This window comes from Aquarana catesbeiana, linkage group LG03 (genome assembly GCF_042186555.1).
Source record: "Aquarana catesbeiana isolate 2022-GZ linkage group LG03, ASM4218655v1, whole genome shotgun sequence".
Classification (NCBI taxonomy): domain Eukaryota; kingdom Metazoa; phylum Chordata; class Amphibia; order Anura; family Ranidae; genus Aquarana; species Aquarana catesbeiana.
The window spans coordinates 532,824,469-532,837,632 of record NC_133326.1 but is presented as its reverse complement, the minus strand read 5'-3'; the positions used below and the strand labels follow the sequence as shown (position 1 = coordinate 532,837,632).

Genomic DNA, 13,164 nt, shown 5'->3' with positions numbered 1-13,164 from the left:
GGTGATACTGATGGAGTTTTTGCAAACAAATTTTCAAAGGCTTTTTTTTCTAGTGATATCAAGAATAATATTATACTTTTTTTATTTTTATTTGGGTAAGTTACCACAACACCATTATCCCATAGTTTTTAAGATCAAAGATACAACTATGTTGGTGTCCCTTGTCAATTTTACATTGTATTTTTTTAAATGTAACTGCCTACTCCCAAACTGTCATTTGAAGTAAAACACATAGCCAAGTATTATTCTCCACAATTTTTTTATTGCGCATTAAAAAAAGAAAACAAATAAAATTAGACATGCTATCTGCCAATAGAACTTAACCAAAAAGTGTATTCTATGCATCCAAAAATATAGAAAATATACCAAATCAAATCATTATTCAACCAAAAAATGAATGTCAAAGCAATAACTCCAAGGCCAATAATAAATAACACGTTATCTCCTCTGATTCCGCAACATGTCTGGTTGACGAACGGCTGTTCAGAAACTAACTGAAAAGTGCGAAATGAAAAGTGCGAAATGAAAATCGCGAATCAACACTCACCAAAACTTTCACTAACACGAAATTAGCAGAAGGAGCCCAAAGGGTGGTGCTAAAGAGCTGAAAAACAACGTAGTACGTCTAGTACATCACTACGTTTGTAATTGTTGGCCAACAATTGTGTGGTCGTATGTATGCAAGACAAGTTTGGGCCAACGCCCTTCGGACAACGGTTTTGTTGTCGGAAAGTCCGAAACAGGGCTTCAGAGGAGACTCTATTCTCTTTTATACTCTGTAGCTCCTGCTAGATTTTGCTTCTAACCCCCTTGTGGAGGCGGCCATTTGAACCTTAACTTTAACTTCTAACACGTCCGGGTATGTGGAATGCCTGGTCCCTGATTGTGCTCAGTGGTTTATCCCACCATCCTCTACACCATTATTGTGTTCTGTAGTGATTTAGGCAGGGTTCACACATGTGCGGTGCGAATTGAAGCTCCTTTTTAAGGCTCCATTCACACTAGCGCGTTTTTTGATGCATTTTGCATTTTGCAGAAATGCACGGGAATTTTTTAACATGGGTTCCTATGGAACATGTTCACATCAATGCCTTTTTGTTTCTCTGCATTTTTGGAAAGGGTCAGGGACTTTTTTTCATGCAAAATGCAGCGTTTTGCATGTAATAGAATTCAATGGACAAGCATCAAAAACGCAAGTGCACCGTTTTGGCAGCGTTTTTGCAGCGTTTTTGCCGTTTTTTTTTTTTTTTTTTTTTTAATTTTTTTTTTAGACTGTAAAAAAAAACTGTAAAAAAAAAACAAAAAAAACCCGCAAAACGCAAATCGCGGCAAAATCGCGGCAAAAACGCCGCAAAAACGCTGCTCAAAAACGTGGCAAGCATGAAAAAAAAACCTCCAAAAACGCTCAAAAGCAACATGCATAGGTGTGAATCGAGCCTTACAGCTAATTGACAAAGTAGTTGTTCAGAGTTTCAGGTCAACTTTTGACCAGGATCAGGTCAGGATTGCATCAGTATAAGGTCAGGTTTACATCGGGATCAGGTCAGGATTTTATCTGGTTTACAACTGAATAACATGTGCGATTCAAAAGCGTTCCCATAGAAGTCATTAGGCCTGAATTCACACCTGAGCCAGACCGCATTGCTCACAAAACTGACAGGACTCTTTTTCAATTTGCACTAAGGCTGGGTTCACACTAGTGCAAATTGGATGCATCCAATTTGCAATAGCAGGGGATTGTGACCAGCTCTCTATGGAGCCGGTTCACATATCTCCACAGCGGCTCCGGTGCGATTTGGTCAGTTTTAGGTCTGAATTCAGCCACAAATTTGGGCTGAAATCGGACCTGAAACGAGGATGCACCGGACTCCTGCTGTGAGCCACTGCGTGTTCTAGTGTGAACCCAGCCTAAATCCGCACTCCGGCTGCACCGGACATATGTGAACAGGCACAATAGAAAGCAATGTTCTTTCACATGTCATGCGAATTGGATGCGGTTTAAAACTTATCCAATTCACATATGTGTGAACCTAGCCTTAGGGACCAGCAGATGGAACCACAGGAGACAGCAGGGGTGGTGGAATCCAATATACCTGGATGCTACAGATTCTGCTGTTTTTTACTTCACTGATTATTGCCATCCCCGCATTGAGTTTTATACTCTAATGAGTAGGGCCCACTGATTCCTCCTGTATTGATTTGTATTGTAACTATACTGTCTGCTATCATGTTGTAAAGCCCTGTGCAAACTTTTGGCGCTATATAAACCCTGTATAAATAATAATAATACTAACCTGCCCCTGCTTAACTCAGTGTCACACAGCCGCTATTTCATATTCTTTGCCATTAAGTCTGGCTCCTCTCCCAGTTGAGGCACTTTGTACCATCATTACTGCAACCTATAAGATCAGGAGAAAACCCGCTACCATTAGAATAATTGTGCGTAATGGGGAAGGACAAAAGGGGAATATCCCGAATATATAAAATATTATTGGAGGTAGCCGGAGAGGCCACCATTTATCGAAAAATGAGAAAGGGAATTAGGTACATGGGTGAGTGATGGAAAATGAAAAGAATCATAAAATTAGTTTTCTGTTCAGCGGTAGATATAAATACCATAGAAATGAACTACAAATGTATAACTAGATGGTACATAACCCCGGATATTGTCCATAAGTTTCAAATAGAAAAATCTCCTAATTGTTGGCAGGATTGTGATTCAATCGGGAATATGGCACATATATGGTGGGATAAAGATTCCAAGACCTGCAGGATCAAATGTTTGAGGTCACCACATCCCAACATTGTAAGAGAAACACGAAACACCCCCTGTCGCAACTTCTGATCACCAGCATTTTCGGCGTGCAACCGGACGGAGGTATATTCCCTGGGCTGGATACCCATTGAACATATCCAGCCAAGTCTGGGATTTTCAAACATTGGATGTGTCTCCTGTTTTTGGGTGATATCCCTGGGATGCTCTCCGTTTAGATCATCTGATCTGATTTTTTACTGGGGGCTTTCTTTGGACCTTCGCTGAGAGATCTTTGTTTTGGACTGTTCGGGGCCACGTGGGAGCAGTTTTTTATTCATTTACTTATTTGATATATGGGACCCTCTCAGTTCCCATATTGTATGGGTTTCTGATATTCTTCGACACCTGGCTCTGTATGTAAAAAAAACCCTGAAGAAGGGCATCAAGCCGGAAACATAGGGTTCATCCATTAAGCCTACATGTGTCTGTATATATATCACAATCCATACAAATGCTAATGCACTTTTTGTCTTTGTTGACACAAATCTTTTTTATGGAATATATTATTTTGTAATAAACTTCTGTTTTATATGATATAAGTATTGTTTTTGGTCACTTTCAAAGTCCCACCCACCAAGGAGGTTTCATGTTTCTCATATATGGTGGGATTGTCCCAATATAAAAAAAATTCTGGAAGGAGGTGCTGGCCCTGATTAAGGAGATTACAAAGATAGATCTCCTCGAAGACCCATGAGTATGTTTGTTTCATGGAATGGAGACATCAATAAAACACTATACAAACTGCCTAATACCACATCTAATAAACGCTGCTAAACGCTTAATCCCACTTCACTGGCAGGATTCTGAAAGTCCAACAATAGCAGAATGGCTGAAGAAAGTCTAAATTAGATACAAAATGGAAGTGCTGCGAATAAGTGACTGGGATGAGAATGGTTTAAGTGGGGAACTATGGGAAAGTTGGATAGATTTTAAAAAGAAGAGGAAGTATACAGAGAGGTTTATGGGGGGGTGGGGCTGGATTAGAGTAAACAAGTAAGAACGAAGTAAAAGAGCATGTTGATGGAGGTCGGGGGGGGGGGGGGGGTAACAAACCAACAATTGATAATGATGGAAGATTCAATTGGTTTTATATGGTGTCTTGTTTTGATATATGGAACTGTTGAAAAAAAGAAAATAAAGTCTGTCCCGTGCATGAACATGGCTCAACCCTAAAGAAAAATTCTACTCCTAAAACCTTTGCAGGAAAGGGAAAGGAAATTATAAGACTTGAAGGGGGGACTGCCATCCATTCCCTTCAAAAGCTATGACCTCCAGCAGAATCTTACACTTCCAGATGCCCCGTCCCCGCTGTTACACCCTTTGGGCTCTGATGCCTGCCCAGGGCCTTTGCTCAAGGCTTTGTACTTGTTCCAGCTCCAAAATCTTCCCTGTGTGGCCTACTTTGGCACCATAAACTCAGTTAAAACCCATGGATTTTTCATACTCCGAAGCTGGGAAAGGTAAGCATAGGACTTGGAGGGGGGACAGGCATTAGAGTACAAGAAGGCATTAGATTACAAGAAGGCATTAGAGTACAAGAAGGGACATACAGTAAAACCTTGGATTGCGAGCATAATTCGTACCAGAAACATGCTTGTAATCCAAAATACTTGTATATCAAAGCAAATTTCCCCATAAGAAATAATGGAAACTCAGATGATTCGTTCCAAAACCATTTACTCATAGGTCCTTCAGTTTATAGTCCTTATAAAAAGAATATAGCAATGTGACCAGGTTGTGTAACCATAAAATGTCCATCCACAAATGGAAGCCTCCACAAGGAGATTAGAAGCAAAAACCAGCAGGAGTATTAAAGAGAAGAGAGGCACCTCTAACAGTGGCGGCTGGTGCTCAAAATTTTTGGGGGGGCGCAAACAAACTGAAAAATTCGGGAAAAAAACTCCATCAATTGCAGCCTCACTGTGCACATCAAAACGCAGCCACTGTGCACATCAAAACGCAGCCACTGTGCACATCAAAACGCAGTTCTCTAAATGGCTGACTTCAGACTGCGCATGCACAGTTCAGAATAACAGACTTTTTTTTTCCCCAAAGTGTTTTACTGACATCCATTTGTGAATTGTGGTTGGCCAGGCTCGCAAGGGAGCCAGAAGTACTTGCTGCTTGCTTCCCTGCAGAAATTGCAGGTAGTGCGGGTAGCAGGGCCAGAATTGGTGATGACAGGCCAGGCTACTGCTGAGCAAGACGGGTACTCTTAGGCTCCGTTCACACTGCAGCGATGCGGGAACCCTGCGAATCCAGTACGGGTTCCTGCATCACATACAACTCGCAGGCAGTTTACACTGCCCTTTGCGAAATGCTGGGGGTGTCAATACAATGTTAATGACACCTCCAGTAAAGTTTGCATATCGCAGTGCGAACTGTGAATTTGGACAGGAATCGGATCACATGGGTGTGAACACCTATGTGTTCCGATTCTGGTGCGGATCAAAAAATGGGTCCTGTGTGAGTTTGGTCTGAATGCGATTTCAGCCATACTATCTGTATGGCTGAATTTGCATCACACAGACATCACATGAGATTTGCACAGCAGTGCGGTGCGAATCACATGTGATGTCTGACATCGCAGCAGTGTGAACCGGCCCTAAATGTGCCCTCTCTTCTACTGTGCTGTTTGAGGGAGCTCAGGGAGATTCACAGCAACCAGGCATGCAGAGAAAGCAGGGACGGGAGGTGTGCAGTCTGTGAGGCTGAAAAGGAGCCATTGCAGTGACCTCTGTTATCAAGCCTAAGTAGAGGAGGGGGAGAGCATGGGGGAGGATCAGAGAGGCACTGTGCAGTGGTTAACATTACAGATAGTAGCTGGCTGGAGGGGACTTCATTATCAAGCACAGGGGGGAGCGCGTGGGAAGGATCAGAGGCATCTGTTTTGCGGCTGCAGGGCTAGTGTTTTGTCAGGGACAGGCTGGATCAGTGTGATAGCAAGTGTACTCACTGACACGACTGTTCTCTTATCTTATCTTGTTATCCCAAAGTTAGTGCGGGAGGGAGAGCCAGTGTGCAGATCAGACCAGAGGAGTTCTCTATGTTTGCTCCGGATCTTTTGTAACACAGGCAGGGGCTGGCTCAAAGCTCTCAGAGAAAACCCCCATGCCAATATGTATCTCACAGAAAGAACACAAAACCTCCAGCAGGTTTAAAAAATGCTAAGACAGATCCCCCCAACACAGCAGCGGCACTTACCATGCTGACTGTGTTGTCCTCTGCTCTCCTCTCCTCCTTGTCCTCTCCTCTCCTCTCCTCCTTGTCCTCTTCTCTTCTCTTCTCCTTGTCCTCTCCTCTCCTCGTCCTCTCCTCTCCGGCGGTATCTCCTTCCAGAAGCAATGGAGAGATCCGCTCTTCATACTTCCTGTTATCTCTTTCCCATTGCGCCCGGGACAGAGACAACAGGAAGTGACATCAAACCTCAGATGTCAATCAAACCGCCCGGCCATAGTAATAGTGCCGGGCGGAAGCTACTCAGCGCTTCAGAAAGCGCCCCAAGGCGGGATAAACGGCCGCAAATGAAGCCCTGCGTCTGCAATCTTGTGATTGCATTGACGTGGCGCTTGCCATAGTGCACTGTGTCCGGCGCTCTCGAACACAGTGCACTATGTTAAAGGACTTTTTTTTTTTTAAAGGGGCAGTTTAAAAAAATTTTTTTTTTTTTTTTTTAATTTTTTTTTTTTTTGTGACTACACAGAAGGGGGGGGGGGGGGCGGCGCCCGGGCGCCCCCTATGGACGGGCCGCCACTGACCTCTAAGTGTAAGTGTAGCAATATGTTGCTAAATGTTACACCTTCATTAAATATAACCATATTGCTACACTTAGAGGCAATCCTCTTCTCTTTTATACTCAGTTGTGACATGAAGCTACTTGTATATCAAGACATCGCTTGTATATCAAGTCAAAATTTATTAAAAAATTTTGCCTGTCTTGCAAAATGCTCTCAAACCAAGTTAGTCTCAAACCAAGGTTTTACTGTACTTATAAAGCAAGTAATCTGACATTCACCTAACATTCACTGCAGGTGAATCTTTCCAGTGCATGTATTTTAAATGGCAATTAATGAATGATTGGTAAAAGTCACATTCATCGCTTTATACATTTGTCCCCTAAGTGTAACTGCACTAATACGTTTAATTACAAAAGCAGACTGTGGGGGTCTTGTTGTTCTTAAAGGCCCATAGAAATAATTCTGTTTCTGTCAGGGCCCCTGTATACTCTGTTTTCATCACTGGTAATAAAGTAATTGATTGACTTTAAAACAAAATTTTAATTCAAAATTGTGCATGCAGTCTATTACTGTCTCTTTAAACAGGTTTTAAATCAAATTGAATGTGTTCACCCCAACTTGTTTATTAACATTTGCAATTTGTAAAACATTTTTCATGTTTTTCTTTTTTCAGGAAGTGCTCATCAGTGAAATCTGAGTTGTCTGATCAAAGAGCTGACAATTGGTACAAAGAGTTGCATCAAAAAGTTTAATTCGGTCCTCAGCTTCATTTCATGAACTTGTTTTATATTTATTGTATTGGCCGAATCCACTGGAGACAATGACTTTTACCATGAATATTGAACTGAACTTTTTTTTAAGCTGAAATATCATCCCTACCTTGCAATTTAATTTATTTAAATATTTATTACATTTTTTTTTAGGTGCCATCCCTTTTTCCACATTTATTTTCCAAAATTTATCACAAGTCATTTGAAATGAAATAAAGAAAAAGTCTCAAGTTCTGGCTGAATTTGTGATAATTTCAGGTACAAACATAGAAGCTGAGATATGAAAACATGATAAGTAGGAAGATAGCGAAAAAGAGCAAAAATAAAAACTGGCTGCTGTGTTATAATATGACACACCGGATGGTAGCTGGGACCATATAATTATTTCAATAACATTATAAATATTTACCATACAATTTAAAAAAGGGAACCAATTAAAATAAAAAAGGTGCTGTTTATTAAATTGCCTCTGATGCTAAAAAAGGTATTATTATTATTATTATTATTATTATTATTATTATTAATAATAATCTTGCTGAAAGATCTTCACCATCTGGCAGGCTTCTGGGTGTGTCAGATACCTGGCCCTACTGTGCACTGTGGTTCCTTCTGCCAATTCCAAAAGTGATATAGAGCCTGGCAGAGGAAACACAGAGCGCAGCAGGGAACACTGGCATCTTATACTCCTGAAATTGGGGAATGCTGAATATCTTTGAGCAGGGTTATCTCTTCAACCAACAGAGTTCATTAATCGGGACGGATGAGTATTATTTACTTGCTTTGCAGCAAGACCTTTACATTATGCTTGAAAAACAGTGATAGAATCAATTTAAAGGCCACTCAAAGATAAATTTAAAGCAGGAAACAACGCAATTGTCCTCAATCCCACTCCCCTATCCCTGCTTGTCTAAGATCTTAACTCGGGAGAACTGTGGGATCTCCTGACACTAGTCTGTAGCCACAAAATATGCAAGACCTTGCACGAAGAGTGTCTCCCAGCCAAGTGAGAGGTCAATTTGAGTCATCAGACTGAGTGTCTCCCAGCCAAGTGAGAGGTCAATTTGAGTCATCAGTCTGAGTATCTTCTGGTCAAAGTGATAGGTCAATTTCAGTCATCAGTCTGAGTGTCTTCTGGTCAAAGGGAGAGGTCAATTTGAGTCATCAGTCTGAGTGTCTTCTGGTCAAAGGGAGAGGTCAATTTGAGTCATCAGTCTGAGTGTCTTCTGGTCAAAGTGGGAGATCTATTTGAGTAATCAGACTAAAGAGTCTTCTGGTCAAAGTGAGAGATCAGTTTGGTGCATTGGACCATAGTGTCTCCTGGCCAAAGTGAGAGGTTAATTTGGTGCATCAGACCAGGGTGATGGCAATAAGTGGTTAATGATCTACCATCTCTACTCAGTTTTGAAGACACATGTGAATTGACAACCTGGCCCCTGGCTCAACCGTTCTAATGCAGCTTCCAGGGCTGTAGTAGTTAGTCACATTCAACGGGACTTGTTTTGTAATTGGAAGGATCTTTGCTCCTCACCAAGTAGCTGCTTTAGTTAAAGAAGTTACTTGGGTATGTAGCAAAACACATTAGCAATCATAGATAATGTGGGGCTGAGGTTTCAGCTGAGAGATAATAGCTCAAACAGCCTTATAACAGAAGGGCACAACCCAAAAATTGCAGCAATAAAAAAAGAAGGAAGAGGAGTAGGGGGTTCTAGGGTGACCCACCGGTATATTATTAATACATCAAAGGCAATTGAATAAGTAAAACCATCAATATACAGAATTTTATTATAAATATTAAAAACAGAAATACAAAAATCACTTATTTTACACACAAAATAGGATTGCTGGCATATGTATCAAGTCATTTGATGCGTTTCATGGTTGTTGCCGCTTCTTCAGAACATTTACTCATATGAATCAGATATCCACTATAAAACATTCTGTAGCTATAATTAGAAACAAAAAAGTGTATACAATAAATATGGATGCATGGGTATACATATACAATACACATACAAAAGATTTTTTCTTCCTCAGAGAAGCTGTCCTCATAAGGGAAAAAGGAAGAGCGAAAAGGGAAACGGGGGACACAAAAAAAACAAAAAACCCACAGAGCATTATATTTACAAAAACAACATGAATGTGCGGAGGACCAGTCACATTAACCCATACCCCCTAAATAGCCCCTACTACAAATTACTACTGCTAAACCATGACCCTGATAAATGGGAACCTTCACAAACATCCAAGGTTGAAATTGTAATTGTGTTTATGTGACTGCTGGACTGTAACTTTTTGTTAATGTCGCGTTTTAGAGTTGTTATTGAAATTATGTGATAGCTAGCTTTTGCTGACTATACTTCATATATACTTTAAGAAGTGTATTTATAGAACAGTTGCTGAGCTACTTTTCCTGTGAAACTGCTCGTACAATTGTCCTGAATGCTGACAAAATTGAATGTTACGAGGCAATTTTTTCGCCAGGCTGGATGTTCTTCATGCAGGAAAATACCACATCATGACCACAAGACGGAGCTGGTGATCATAGAAAAGTAATATTTACTATGACTGTTACCTCCATCTAGTGGCCATAATGGGATATTTTCCTTATTCATGCTATTCTTGTGAATGTGAAAAATATCTGACGTGGAAAAAAAAAAAAAAAACCTAGGATCACTCAATATTGCCAGAATTCGCACAGAACGTATGTATATTCAGATTCACAGGACAAATAGAACTACAACTTTTTTTTTTTAAACACCCCTGTGTGTTCTGACACATAATTTACTCATGCCTCCTTCAGGTATGTATAGTGCCACACCACAGGTTCTGGAGTCCTAAAGTATATATTTCATCAAAGTTCAAACAAGTCAATGCTTTTTGGGGGCTACAACTTTTCCCCTTCATCAGGGCTTCAAATGATGGTTGCGAAAAAGTAATGGATCAGCAAGGTAAAGGTGGAGTTGATGACTTACCAATAGTGAAGCACAGATAACAGCCTCGCAGTTACACTTTCAAATGTCGGCAAAGGTCAGGACAGTTAATACTAATTGCTGATTGGTTGCTATAGGTTAGTACAATTTGAACACAATCAAATGACTTTTGAAAAAGATTTAATGAATTAGTATTTTGTGGATTGGTTTGAAAACCAGGTGAATTGCTCATGTTTTATTCTACTGAATACATGTATGAAGATTTACCCAGTCTGCAAAGAATTGTACAATTCATGGGTAAATGGATTCCTAAATGGTATGATTTTCTGCAGATCACATAAATCTAGGAGGAATCAGGGAAAATGTTTCTAAGTTAAAGATATATGTAGACTTGTTGCATAATTGCATACTTGTTGCTCAAAAAAGTATTGAAGCAGAAAGGTCAGCATAGCAACTAGAAAAATAGCATTTTTTGAAGCTTCTTTGTAGTGCCCTAGAATGAATGTGTAGGATAATGGTTCCATCTAGTGGCGCAGTGTACACATTACAATAGCAAAGAATTGGCTTCAGAACTTTTTTTCCCTTTGAATTCACATCAATGGAGATCAGATATTCCGCGCTTAGGATCAATGTCACCAAGGAACTGCAGCCCCCCAGGCAAAATGGAACACCGAAGTGAAATCCACGTGATACAATATGTTCTAAATAGGGGAATGGCGCTGTTCACAAACTATAAAAAACAAAAAAACAACAACCCAAAATAACACAAAGAAAAATAAATGGATAAAAAATATTAATAAGTGTATGTGAACAAAAAATGTGAAATGTGCACCAAAGTCCACAGCAAGTGCAAGATTCTACATAGAACCCTGCAAGCTATTCCATGGCGTGTATAGCATAGGGTGTAGATGTGCAAAACACTGGCATTAGTGAAAAGATGAAAAAAAAGTGCATAATAAAAATATTAATGGAAAAAAAACATAAAATATGTGTACATCACCATTTAACTCATGTGCCCAGTAACATGAAAAATACATGTGAATTGACCAGATGTAAATGACATTAATATCCCCTCTGACATGAGTCGTGAACAAGATGTGGGTATGTATTGGAAAGATGATCAAGAAAATTATTTATGATAATGGATAAATGCGGTCAAAAAAATAATATATAAAAAAATGAAACATATAATGTGTGTACTGCAAACAATATCGTCCAATATAAATTGTCCAATGAGTGACGGAAATTCCTCTCCACAGATGGTAAGTGTATTCAACAAATGTGTAATCCCCAACGAATATTCAATAATGATGTGTCCGTGTCATACAGGCCCCCTCTTGTGCCCTCACTCACCAGAGAGCCCAACCCCTGCAGGGGTGAAGGGCATGGATAGATCCTGTGGCCGGAATCCTGGACGCCCGAAGTCCCCCTCTTGGGTTCAGCGAGCTCCTTCCCTCTGGGTCCACAGTATTCTTAAGTAAGTATCCACCGGAAAGAACAATATACAGGTGCTTGAGTGCACCAGCCTTTCCAGAGTATAGTGTATAAAACAAACGCTCATATGGCGTGCGGTGTGATGTATTTCCTCTGTTCCTCTTGCTGACAGCTCCGTCCTACCCCTCCCCAACGCGTATTCGGCAGGGATCACGTGCCATCCTCTGGGGGATCTCCTCTGGGAGATCCCGCAAGAGGAACAGAGGAAATACATCACACCGCACGCCATATGAGCGTTTGTTTTATACACTATACTCTGGAAAGGCTGGTGCACTCAAGCACCTGTATATTGTTCTTTCCGGTGGATACTTACTTAAGAATACTGTGGACCCAGAGGGAAGGAGCTCGCTGAACCCGAGAGGGGGATTTCGGGCGTCCAGGATTCCGGCCACAGGATCTATCCATGCCCTTTACCCCTGCAGGGGTTGGGCTCTCTGGTGAGTGAGGGCACAAGAGGGGGCCTGTATGACACGGACACATCATTATTGAATATTCGTTGGGGATTACACATTTGTTGAATACACTTACCATTTGTGGAGAGGAATTTCCGTCACTCATTGGACAATTTATATTGGACGATATTGTTTGCAGTACACACATTATATGTTGCATTTTTTTTATATATTATTTTTTTGACCGCATTTATCCATTATCATAAATAATTTTCTTGATCATCTTTCCAATACATACCCACATCTTGTTCACGACTCATGTCAGAGGGGATATTAATGTCATTTACATCTGGTCAATTCACATGTATTTTTCATGTACTGGGCACATGAGTTAAATGGTGATGTACACATATTTTATGTTTTTTTCCATTAATATTTTTATTATGCACTTTTTTCATCTTTTCACTAATGCCAGTGTTTTGCACATCTACACCCTATGCTATACACGCCATGGAATAGCTTGCAGGGTTCTATGTAGAATCTTGCACTTGCTGTGGACTTTGGTGCACATTTCACATTTTTTGTTCACATACACTTATTAATATTTTGTATCCATTTATTTTTCTTGGTGTTATTTTGGGTTGTTGGTTTTTTGTTTTTTATAGTTTGTGAACAGCGCCATTCCCCTATTTAGAACATATTGAATTCACATCAATGTTACAGAAAAAAAAAAAAAAAAAAACATGAATCACAGTCAAGGTGTTCAAACAGTTGCTTTGCAGTCTGAACTGAAGACAGACACGGTTTTTGTTTTATCCGGCTGTATTTACTCAGTGCAACTTATAACATCTAAGTGAAAGATATAACACCAACATAAAAAAACAAAAACAAAAACAGAATCACCTTCTCAATGGCACACAAAGCCATTTGACTTTCAACTGTGATCAGCAGAAGTTGATGAAGTTGTGGACAGGCACAAGTCAGGAGATTATTATTATTATTATACAGGATTTATATAGAGCCAAC

At 40.2% G+C, this 13,164-nt stretch overlaps 1 protein-coding gene across 1 annotated transcript in view; it reads left to right on the top strand.

The window, feature by feature from the left end:
* The window catches only part of LOC141132665 (potassium voltage-gated channel subfamily A member 1-like), a 167,599-nt gene extending 160,047 nt beyond the window's left edge, over positions 1–7,552 (top strand). Inside the window, exon 3 of the mRNA XM_073621297.1 lies at positions 7,226–7,552. The gene's annotated coding sequence lies outside the window, so the exon portion shown is untranslated. The remainder of the gene's footprint in view (positions 1–7,225) is intronic.
* Positions 7,553–13,164: the final 5,612 nt, after the last annotated feature.